This window comes from Dermacentor albipictus, chromosome 1, assembly GCF_038994185.2.
Source record: "Dermacentor albipictus isolate Rhodes 1998 colony chromosome 1, USDA_Dalb.pri_finalv2, whole genome shotgun sequence".
Taxonomy (NCBI): domain Eukaryota; kingdom Metazoa; phylum Arthropoda; class Arachnida; order Ixodida; family Ixodidae; genus Dermacentor; species Dermacentor albipictus.
This window is the reverse complement of record NC_091821.1, coordinates 266521713-266534358: the sequence shown is the minus strand read 5'-3', so window position 1 is coordinate 266534358 and position 12646 is coordinate 266521713. Positions and strand designations below refer to the sequence as shown.

At 44.6% G+C, this 12646-nt stretch overlaps 1 protein-coding gene across 2 annotated transcripts in view; it reads left to right on the top strand.

Moving 5' to 3' along the window:
- The first annotated feature begins 5413 nt into the window (after window positions 1–5413).
- LOC135915636 (band 3 anion transport protein-like) overlaps window positions 5414–12646 on the top strand; it is a 316698-nt gene continuing 309465 nt past the window's right edge. The window contains exons 1-2 of one of the 2 annotated variants that reach the window (XM_065448767.2): window positions 5414–5523; window positions 11693–11739. The gene's annotated coding sequence lies outside the window, so the exon portion shown is untranslated. The remainder of the gene's footprint in view (window positions 5524–11692; window positions 11740–12646) is intronic. The other variant, XM_065448776.2, reaches the window with a different exon arrangement.

Genomic DNA, 12646 nt, shown 5'->3' with positions numbered 1-12646 from the left:
AGGAACGCCACCAGAGAAAGACGAAACCAAGATGTACCGCAATGTGTGAATGAGCGTCTACAACTTGCGTGGAACACGATGCAGATAACATATGCACGCATGAGAGCGCGGCGCGCTGTTCACCGCCGCGAAGAAGCAATCAGGGGACACACACACACACAAACGGTTCACCACGGCTCGTATCACACCGCTTCGCGATGCGGAACGGAGCGTTAGCACCTAAAAAGATAACGCTAGAAGTAAGGAAATCCGGAGATGACCGTATACAGTTGGCTGAGCGAGATAAATTTAAGTCCTCAAGCGCCCGCGTTGAAATCCGTGAAGTCCCCGTAAAGATGGCGGCGAGCGCCCATCGCCTCTTTTAGTCGTCTGCTAGCCAGATAACTTCCAGAGAGCAGCCAGACCAAAATCGTCCTGGCAGGTTCTGGCAGCCCGCGGGTAGCCAGAACCGTCCAGCGCGAGCAAAACGAACGCCCGGCGGAAGTGCGTAGTGTGATGGGCGGAGCAACCCGAGAAAAACGAAGACGCTCTGGCTGGCTCTGGCAGCCCGCGGGTAGCCAGAAGCCTGTGCGCAGACCTAGCCCTATTGGAAAGCTCTGATAGCAGCTATGGAGTCGCTGTAGATGTCAGAAAGATTGTCGTCGGTGAGCGCAACAGCCATCGCAACCTGTTCGGCCTGTTCAGGCTTCCTTGCAATTACCGTGGCTGCATGTTTTGTGGATCCCTGGCCGTCCACAACCGCCACTATTATTAGCTCGTCATATGATGACGTATATTTCAGAGGCGGCACCCTCCCGTCTATTGGTCGCGTCCTCCCCTTCTTCTACCCCCGGCTTGGGAGTGGCCCATTTAGTGACGTTAAGCAGCGAAGCGCACTGTTCGCTTTCCGAACCTTTATAAGATTCCGCCCCCGATTCTTATTTTCTTCCCTCACATGGCCGGCGCAGCCGTTGCCGCGGATGGATGGATGGGCGCTGTGAGCGTCCCCTTTGAAGGGGGCGGTTGGTTCCGCCAAGCACTTATTATTTTACCTGATGTTCTACTTACTTTAAACACACACACAGAGAGCATTCCCAGCATCGAATTTTCTGAACCATTATTGGGAACTTTGTTTTTGTACACCTCGATCCGTTGTTCGTGATCTCCCTGCTTTTCTGCCACCAAACTTCCAATCGCTTCTTACTAATCTCCATTGCGGACATGTTTACTTTTCCCCTGCTATCGCTGAACCCAAGCGTTTCAAGGAGACCAGAGGAGCATGAACCGACCGCTGGGCAGATATCGTCACACTCTTATAAAACATGTTCCATCGTTTTCCAAGCAGCAAGCATATGCTTATTCTTTCATGTTGTACCTTACTTTATAAGTATGCGTTGGTTACATCCTGGCTTCCAACAGCAAGGAGCTTCCCTTTGAGTTATCATAAGTTGTTTCTTTCCTTTTCTCACTTTTCTCTTCGCGGTAATGGAGTCATTTTTGTTATTGTAGAAGGATAATTTACTATACAGAAGAAATCATGTTTTCTTTTAGTTTGTTCCCTCAGGGGTTGCAGAATTAGGCGTCATCTCCTTCGAAGGAATACCATACTCATTTTAGTGTACCTTTAAGGTCGCCCGGAACTGATGGAGGAGGCCTTTGGAAAACTGATAACTGGAATGTCAAGGTACTTCGAAGCACTTTTCAAAGACGAATTTCTCGAAAGTGGTACTAGTCAATTAGGATTTCTGCTAAGTACCTTTACTCACACAGGCTGCGTGAGTCAAACTACTATTACGCTTTATGATTCGGAATTGAGACAGCTAAGCATTTGAAAGTGAGGACACTGTTTTCGGCTGACTGGCGCCCGTTGTGTGTTTTATTGCGATAGCAATTATATTGGCCTCGAGCTCCACCACTGGAAAAGCTGGCGCCACCGTCGGCGTGACGTCCTATTAGGGATCACGTGGACATAGCGGCCGCGTCGGCTGCTTCGGAAGCGTCGAAGCGAGCTGAAAACGAGAGTTTAAATTCCCTCGTACGCTGCGGTCCTCATTTAGTGGCGAGATTTTCCCACTTCATGTGTCTCCTTTACAACGCTTGAAAGCACTACAGTAGGTAGTGGCTGCCTTTGAAGGCGCGCAACATGGTAGACTACTGCTCGGTGCCGCAGTGCCGGACGTACGCAGCGGAGCCCGGTGTCAGCCTTATTCCCACGTAGCCGCAGGACAAGAAGCTGCGTGAAGCTTGGCTCGCGAAACATAAAACGGACAAACAGTCGTCGGCTACAACTCGGGTATGCAGCAAGCACAGACGCGAGGAAGATTTCTGCTACGGCGCCGGGTCTGCGATGTTCGGAAAACGCGCATTGAGACGCTCGCTCGAGTCCACTGCCCGACTAATGTCATGACGATTTGGTCTATGGCAAGTTCACTGGAGTGGAAAGGGAGCGGTAAGAAGCACATAAAAAAAAAAGCATGGCATATGGTCATTTTGTGTTACGAACTAATGCACTGGATTACAAAAAAGCAGCAGCGCGAAATCGCACGCTGAGAACACCGATAAACATACAGTGCGACGCAACTCGAGAAATAATTTTGAAACGTCCAAGAATTTAGAAGAAAAGGAAAAGATTGAATCGTCACTACGGCACATCACAGTCCCCGTAGGCGTCGAAGTCTCTACAATGAAATTATTTTTGAACAGCTCTGATAGCGCCCACGCAACAATGGTTGCTTGTATACTGTCAAATGCTCATTTTCTGCTGCCTAAAGCTCATGACACGGTGCGAAAACGCGCACGCGGCGAAAGCGAAACGGTGCGCGGACAAGCATGCAGACGCGCAGTCGGTCGCTGCGAATCTGTGCGACCGCTGCATTGAGGCTTCATTCTATTACCCTCCAGTTAGTTATACAAACACTATAAGAACGTATTTCACATAGTTTGCTCTCAGCGTTTACTTATCTTTCACGAAAGACGCCGGTTCGGGAGACTCCATCGCGGCAACCGCGCGCAGTGGCGTTCACTTTACGTAGTCGGTAAAGAGATAGCGTCTGTAAATGATTCTGTGCTTTCAGTTTGCCCAAGATTATTATTTAGAAAATAAAAAACTTCTATCGTTTCGAAAGTACGTACAGAAATGTCCGGGAGAGCTCATGCATGGTATTTTCAGTGAGCGCTGACAGCAAAACCTATGAGGAGCGCACCGCGTGATCCCTCACACTGCGCCAGCGAGGCGCTTTCGATAGATGGCGACTCCGTAACTCCTCGCCGCCAATAGACACTCCAGGTGCATTTCTGACGTCGCCGTGATGTTCCCTAAACGTCCAAGGGCGATAACACCGTCGCCGCGCGCCCTACGCTGCATGTGCGAGTGAAAGCGAGCCAGGGGAGCCGACGATCGCGGCTCGCCCGCGCGAAAGGGAGGAGAGCGGGAAGGAAACTCGCCGTCTTCCGTCGCGCGCGTGGCACCCAACGTTGCGAGGCACCGGACTTAACTTCAATTCGTCAATTCAAGCAACAGATCACACAAATAACAGATGTTGCCTTGAATAATTCTCGAAGTCACGGGTTACCCCGAGCGACGTCACACTGCGGACACGAGTACGTAGGCGCAGGGACACGAGTACGTCACCGTCCGGCTTGGAGTGCGGTCGTCGCGAGGGAAAGGTAAACCGCGTTCGAATTGAAATTTCAGACCTTTCCGCGGCGCGTAGCGATGTAATTCTTTGGAAACACAATCGTTAGCGCGCATTGTATGTTCTGCGCTTGCCAGCTCAAGATGGCCAGACCTGGTGAGGGGCCCTTTAACTTTCTTAATGATAACTTTTGGCTCCCGCAACTATTTTGCTTGTTGTTGGCATATAATGTGATAAACTTTCAAAGCTCGACTTACTTCCCATTCATCGGCACAGGAGTTTTTGGCTCCCGCAACTATTTTGCTTGTTGTTGGCATATAATATGATAAAATTTCAAAGCTCGACTTACTTCCTATTCATCGGCACAGGAGTTTGAGGTGGCTATAAATAAACGGAGGCACGGCAGAAGCACTTCTGCAACGCACCCCGAAAAAAAGTGCGGTCAGCATATATTAATTGTTCCTTTCAAGCCAAGGTGTATATTGTAGTAAATGTGCACTGCTAGTCAACGGCACCATGTAGAAGTTGATAGGACCAAACTGAAAAAAAATATTGCATAAAATAAAAATAAAAATTAAAAATTATTCCCATTGAACTTTCTGAAACCAACTGTTAGGCTTCATTCTATTAGATACAAAGACTTTCATAATTTCAGCTGTGACCTTCTCAATGCGGAATTTAGCTGAAAACGTGACAAAAATGCAATTTTTGTAAATTCGGCGTCACTTTTCTCCGACACTTCGCGGCTGTTATCGCATGCCGCAATATTTTAGCCAGTTATAGTTGGACACAAGATAGCCAAGAATAGTTAACAAAGCAACTCTGAATGAGTGTAAAGTTATTTTATAAAAGATTGAAAGAATGCCCGTAATGGGCCCTTCGACCCGCATTATAAGTACATAAGGAATAAATTTAGGACCTGCTAGGAAAAGTGCATAGTAAATCACAATCCTTTTAAGTTAATAAGACGAAATTTAGTAAATGCCTACATTTTTTAAAAGAAATCTGTAAGGTTCGAGTTTCCGTCTGGTGCGTTTAATGTGCACGTGGTCACTGCGATTTGTCGTGCAAGCGATGGCCCCTTCTTCAAGTATTCTACCTGAACAGGCCGGATTGTGCAATATGCGATTTTAGAGATTTATTCTATCGAAAAATCGCTATTGCAAAAAGGGAAAAGCGCACACTGTAGATCTTGTGTAACAAGTGGCAGAGTCCACGGGCAACAAATCTCGCATTGATTCGACGGGCGCGAGCTCGCTAGCAGACGACGCTAACGACGATGCCAAGGCGATAGGAATGTATCATGATACCACAGGACCTTGAATGGCATGCGCAGGGCAGCGCAAACTCTTAGGTTTAATATAGAACCTCGCGTAAAAGCGTATGGGCTTGAGCAGCACATCTCTCTACGCAGGAACAAGTACGCTGAACGCGCCGTTCTCAGGAACCCACAAATAGCCATTTCGCTCGCAGCGCCCTCAACACACTTTCTACAACCACTGTCTCAGAGTGCAAATGTAGTGAGAACACAGCACCGTTCGCAAACCCATTTTCAATGTTTCCGACATGCACGCTAAACTAGCGTCAAATTGGCTTCGTCCCACACAACGAAGCTTTTTTTCTGAGTAATATAAAATGAGCATTAATTACTTTTGAAAAATTGTGACGTGAAATCATCTGTTCTTGTAGAAATTTCGTTCTGCAAATTCATGTACTTTCTCCAAGAACCGCTCGGTGGCGAGCACCATTTGTAGTAGTCACGTGATAGACGGGACCAATCGCATAACGTCATGTGCTTTTGTTGTCTTGCCCTCGCAGAGCACTCGTCTAATGAATGTAACAATGTGCCTTGAGTCTGGTATAGGATAACTTGTCATTCAGAGTCGCCGCTTGCCAGTGTGTCATCCCGGTGAGTATTCCAGGGTTCGTTCTTGGGAGCTACTGTTGCTTGTACGCTTCCGAAATGATCAGCCGGTATTTGCAGAAAGGGATCGGGGCGCTCGAGGAAATGTGAACAGTTTCCCGGTGTCATGAAAGTAGAAGAAAAATGTAAAAAAATTACACTGCGTGATGTTGTGACGGGTTTCTCTGGTTGTCGCGCAGGATCAATTTGAAACCAATGTGAAGAAGTATTGTGAAGCGTTCTTGTGCGGCATCTTAAACGTAGTTAAATTCCGCGCGCTTAGATTTTACTTTTCCTTGTTTTTTTACTACATTACTGGCCATTGTTGCTTTCAGTTGTCAAGCGAAAGCAAAGCTGCCACGCGGCATTTTAATTCGCGCGAGCAGTATAAAACATGCTGTTGCAGCTTTCCTCCGCAACTTCAGTATGTCGACTGTCATACTTATTTTCATGTGCATTTTTTTCAACTTTCACTTTTTGCCTCAACGTGGTGCACGTATTTCACGTATACGGGATACATTAGCTGCGGTTCGCGTATGATTGCGTTTCTTCGGCGCCTCTTCAGTATTTCTCTTTTTCTTTCTTTTCTTCTCCTATTCTTTCCTGTGTATCCTTTCGAAACTTGCCGACAGCTAGTGTCGGCGCCGTTGGGAACCTAGCGGCAGGACGCACTCCACTGGCCGCTCTCACCCGCGGAGAAGCGTCCCGCTCGGTTTTGAGATTCAGCGACGCTTGTACGACAGACGCGCCACATGTTCTCTCCTGCCCGCACGCCTCATTTGCGTATTGCGTCTCGTTCATGCGCCGTCTGAGGTTCGCGCATGGCACCAGTCTCCAACCGGTTTTTGGAAGCGCTTGCAAATAAACGTCTCGCGTTAAGTAAGCGCACCATCGAGCCGGCAGAGCCTACTGAGAGGTGACGCCAGTAGAACCGCGTGTTTTCAGGGGTAAGAGCAGCAAGAGTGCTTTCTTGTCATCGGCCGTTGCTAGTACAGCCCAATGCTTATTCGCTGTGTGTTGCTTCTAATCTTGAATGATTTTGAATCGCCTATCTGTTGCCTGTTATAGCGGTATTGAAATGTCATTTGGTGTTTGCCGCTCTGTGCGTAGTGCCGGATTCGGCCACACATCTCGAAAAGTTCAGCACGAGCACATACGTATTTCTTTCAGCGTATTTCTTTCAACCTAAACATCCGTGTCCTTTGCAGTCGTCGCGTAATCTAATTATAGTAAACCTTGGCGTTGCGAAACGTTGTGATAACCGTAAAGCGCTGCTCGCGTGCTTCTAGCGTTTAACGAAAGAATCAGTAAACGAGCAACTGAGATGGGGCGATGGGGAACGGCTAGCGTAGTGTGCGGTTCATGCGCGCTGTGACCGCATCTGTGGTTGAATTGGAGTGCGATGTGCTTCTGGCTGCACTGCGGTTCAGCATTGGCCTTGGTCACTACTGCTTCTTGTAAATGAATCAGCCGAGCATCGTGCCCCGTTTTCGATGAAAGTAGTCCTTCTAAACCTGTCGCGTTCACCAGGAGTTCATAGCTTAAAGATGTTACCGTCGCCACAGCTTAAGAAGCTACAGTTGCTGTGTTTGAAGTATCCAGCTCACAGGCCGCCAGAAAAAGAAACAACAAAAAAAAACGAGGGGGAAAGAGAGATAAAGGGAGTAATGGTTTTTTTTTTTTTATCGTGGACAGAAATGTTAAACCCCACCGATGGTATGTAGTACAATTCTACTTGTAAAGCTAGATTACTCAGAGGCGGACATTGTTTGCACGAAAAATTAGCATGGATATTGACTCATAACCAAGTTCGCTAATTTTAAAACCACTTCAGGGCACATATGGCAATTTACGAATTGTAGCCGGTGACTTATAAAGTCATATCCTTTTGGAACCAAGTATGAGGATGATAGCGGTTTCGAGATATGCGTTCTCAAAGTTTAATACGAAATACATTGGTGTACTAGTAATTTTTGAACTTCAATGCATAAAAAGGCGTTTTGTTGAAAAAGTTTGTGGAACAACAGTGCATATTTAGTGCAAGTTAAACAGCGCTTATCTTAAAGCTGGTGCTGGTTTCAAAATTCGTTGTAAATTAATGTGCCTTGCGAAATCGCTGTCTTCCAGTTCGTGTACTTCGTATATAAAGTAGTTAGTTAAAAAGCTGATTAGGGAAGTTTTGTTAATGTAAGTTATGCATTCTGATTTCCAGTGTAGCCCAATGTCCCCCTCTTCGAATAGTTCAGCTCAATGAGCATATTTATACTATATGCCACGAGCGTCCTTTTAAATGTTCTGTTAACGTAAAAAAAAGAGAACGAAGAAATAGCACCTGAAATATTGAAAAAAAAAAAGATTTGATCAACTGAACTGATCAAAACATTTTTTTTAGTACAACGGGACAAGACAGCAAAAAGAAATGGTAGGCGACCCTCATCTTTAACTTAGGTGTATCTTAGTGGCACTCGCACCTCGGAGTTCCTTAGGTTAAGCGAGCGAACGTCTTTACCCTGGCCCCCCTAGCGAGCGGCGCACGAAGTGCACGTTACGCACCATCTCCGATGCTGACGTCAGAACATGTAACGAGCGCGCGCGCAGCTGTTGCGAGCAGGTAAGCGCCGGGAGAGAAGCGATAGAGGAGGTAGTGATGTCACATCAGCTCTGCTCGTCGGATGTTGAGATTATGCCAGGCAACTGTTTCCTTTAATTAGCCGATTAAATATCGTGCCACCTTGTGTGGGACGCCATTAGTGACGCCACTACTTCCGCTTTATACTTCCGAGTTTCCAAGAATTTCGCCGAAGTCGTGCTCACCTGACGGATCTCTAAGGTCTACGATTCAGTGCTTTGGTGTGCTGTAATCAGTGATTTCAAATTCATTCTAATTGTTCCAGACACTTCAGTAGCTCAGCTTGTAACTAAACGTATGCTCTGATATATCTACAGCGTGTCGCAGCTAACTTCAGCCAGAGTTTAAAAATATGTGAATGCTACGTAGCAAGACAGAACCAAGGTAATGATGTTTGCCCTTGCTTTGGGATACTCATATTATTTTTTTCATTCCGTCGGATGAGATAACTAGTCTTAATTAATTAATCAACTTCTCAAATATTATAATTAGGTGAAAAGTATCAATGAGAAAATTGTAGAGCGAAACGAAAAACTCCCGGTACAGCTTTCTGTTGCTCAATACGTGCTACATAAAATTGTTTTTCCGAGCGTGGAAGGAGCCCGCGAATACACGCGCGGCACTTTGCGCATTCCAGTTTCGGCCACTTACACAAATTCTTTATGCGCTCAAATCCAGTGGATGCCACTGTTCGAATGCATTGTCAACAGTGATTTCTGGCGCAAGACATCTTTTATAGTACCGGTGTTTTCTTTTTTTTTAATAAGCTTTCTCATCTCGGCAAATTTATGTGGTTCAATATACTGCGACCATGCTCTGGCCCAAACAGAAGAAAAAATGAAGAATTAAAAAAATATTAAGGAAAAAATGACGCCACTAAGAATAACAACATTATAGATACATGCGCTATAACAAACATGTATAAAAAATTTTTCTGGGAAGAATGTCTAGGACGCTTAAGCTTCGCCTTCGCTGGGCTGCCAAGCACGAGGTCGCGGGATCGAATCCCGGCCACGGCGGCCGCATTTCGCTGGGGGCAAAATGCGAAAACACCCGTGTACTTAGATTTAGGTGCCCGTTAAAGAACCCCAGGTGGCCCAAATTTCCGGAGCCCCCCACTACGGCAGGCCTCATAATGAGAAAGTGGTTTTGGCACGTAACTCCCCCCCCCCCTTCCCCCCCCTTTTTTTTTAAGTGGAATGCGATAGCATTCAAAGATCCCCTAGTGCCTCTTACGCTTTCCGGCAACTGAAGCTTGTGCAACCGCAATGTTTTCCGGGAAACGCTGGCGGTGAACACTATGCACGAAGGCGAGCTTTGTGGTTCTTTTTTTGATGGTGTGCAAGGAACCGAGGGGGCCGCGCCGCTCCTGCTAAGACAGACCTCAAACGGCAGCTGGAAAACGCTATCGCGTTAAAAAGGGTTTGTGCTCGAGTTTCCGGCTATAGAATTATGTCTGCTCGTATATTCAAAGTACAATCCGACGCTATCGTGTCTGTAGGTTGTGTGTAACTCGCTCTTTACGATTTTTCTGACGCATTTTACTTCGAGAAATTCAATCAGTTCAGGAGCTTCTTTGCGCTACACGAAGGGCCTGCGTGGTTGGGTGTGCGTGGTTCCGAATGAATATTCACGAAGCGACGGTCGGCGCTGGACGCGGGGCGCCGACGCCAGATTTTCTGCGACGCGGGGCCCATACCGCTCTCGCGTTCAAAAGTGAGCCTATGGGATTGGCAGTTACGCCTGTTTCCACGTTAAGATTCTTTCGCAGGTTGCTTGTAGGCTAGCTTAATTAGTTTTTAGTCGTGTATGCGAAGTTTCGCTGCATAGTTCTAAAAGACACGCATGGGGAAAGCATGGTCACACGCACGCATCATGTTGTATTTGTGATCGTGTTTAAAACCTTCGTGTGTCTTAATTGTTAAAAATATGCAGTGCAACTTAACATTCATGAAGATTATTTGCATATTTTGTAACCTGAAGCATTACCAGACATTTAGTTTCACTGTTCCGACAAAAGAGGGAGTGACTGTTTAAACAGAAGGAAAAGAAAAAGCGACTAAACAGGCAGAAGGAACAACTTAAAAGAAAAGGAATCGTTTCAAGAGGTGTCGGCCGGTTAGGAATAAAAAAGAACAAAGTAAATGAAAGCATGCAGTAAAAATAATTTAGTTATAATCGAAAACTAAAATATCCGAAGAAATATAAGAAAATTTCTAGAATAAAATTTAGCTAAACGTGATACTAATTACCAGTTTTCCGAGCACCCTATATATATATATATATATATATATATATATATATATATATATATATATATATATATGTATATATATGTATACCTTTAGTAACAGTTGCACTTGAAGAAACTTCGTGTGACCTCGAAAAATTGTTCATTGAATAAGTGACGGCCTTATATGAGTACACAGGGTGTCCCACCTAACTTTAGCCAGAGTTTAAAAATATGCAAATGCCACGTAGCTGGACAGAACGAAGGTAATGTTGTTTGCGGCCGCTTGGACATACTCAAACTATGTTTTTTCTTTCCGCCTAATTAGATCATCAGTCTTAATTAATTAACTTCTCAAATATTATAATTAGGGGAAAAGTGTCGATGAGAAAATTGTAGAACGACATGAAAAACTCCCGATGCAGCTTTGTGTTGCTGAATTCGGGCTACGTCAAAGTGTTTTTCCGGGCTTGAAAGAAGCCCGTAAATGCACGCGAAATTGCCGCGCGACTGGCCGCTCTAGCCACTTCGCGTGTATTCGAGGGCTTCTTTTAATGCTCGGAAAAACAATTTTGTATAGCATGTATTGAGCAACAGAAAGCTGTATCGGGAGTTTTTCATTGATTGATTGATTGAGTAACTTTTCTTTTACAGTCCTGCAGAACGCGTGTCGTTCTACAATTTTCTCATCGAAACATTCCGTATAATTTGAGAAGTTAAGGCTAATTATCTAATTAGGCGGAATGAAAAAGAAATAATTTGAGTATCTCCAAGCGACGGCAAACAACATTGCCTTTGTTCTGTCCAGTTATGTGGCATTCGCATATTTTTAAACTCTGGCTAAAGTTAGCTGGGATATCCTGTATAATGAAGCCTATGAATTTTGTACTGTACTATTTTTTTTTCTTTTTCTGATTTATTTTGACTTTCGTTCCCGGTCGTCTCAGGAGGTGGAACAGAAGTACTGCGCAAGAAGCAAGAGTGTCACTGGATGCACGTGCCACTAATAAAGGCGCCTTTAGCCGTAAAAGAAAAAGAAAATTGACCGTGCTGATATTTCTGTCAAATCATATAGGCCCGTATTCACAGAGTTTCTCCTACGTTAGCGCCGTCTGCCGTCGCTGTGGCGGTTTTTCTTTTTGCGAGTATGGGCGGGGATTGTGAAATGATTTAATTTGCGCGTGAATCTTTTTGTGTGCGTAATGCTACCTTTTCGAGAATTCCAGGGCACTTCTTCCTTTTATGTCACTTTATTATTATTTTTGCGCGTGTGATTTTCCAGCGGCTGTTTATCTTTAGTAACTTTTTTTTTTCAGTTCATTATCGACCAAGGGTTGAACATCATTGTCGTCCCCTCTTCTCGGTGAGTAAATTCTGCTCTGAATATTTGTGAGGTCTCAAATTGGGCCACTTATCTTCAAAACCTGGAGCAATGTCTTCCTTCTGTGGAAACTCGAATTCTTTATTTTGGCCATCAATTTTTATAACGATAATCGCCAAAAATCGAATAATTACGAAAAGCAACAAAAGACAATGTACACAACTTCGTATCTCAATAGTAGCAGTAGTAGTAGTAATAATAATAATAATAATAATAATAAATAGGGATCTGTGAATAGAAAATTTGAGGTCGAATCAGATACAAGTGGAATGGTGCCAGAAACAAATTGAGTCGAAAATTTGTCGAATAGTTTGCGAATAATTTACAGCCTTTGTATTATTAATATCAAACAATTTTCACATCCTGGTAATCACAAAAATAGAAAATTTCTGTGATTACACTGCACATTATACAACATATGTTTATTAAAAAGTACAAAGCTAGTGTTAGAAAGAACTAAACAAATTCTTCGCAAACTCGGGCTCTTCGGAGCATACGCGTTCATGCATTATCATATAAAGTTTGCAACGGTAATCATGGGGGCCATATAATGCTGTATGCCTTCGCGGCCAAGCATCGTCTGCGGCGCTGGAATTCAAATTCTTTATTTATCCATGAAAACACAATAAAAGTGTGTCCAGTACTGTTTGGACCCGTAGCCGTAGGCTAGTTATGGGTCCAAGAGATGAAATTCTATAATGCAGACACTTCGTCACATGCACAATAAAAACTTGGAAAAGTTGAGAGGGGGATATATCATAGTACAAATGACAAAAAGAAAGCATAACAAGAAACAGTTGCTTCAATTAAAAAAGATCGTGCATGTTATATTACAATAATAAATGAGATGCAAACAGCAGATATATGTCTTTTAACATGTTTAATGCAT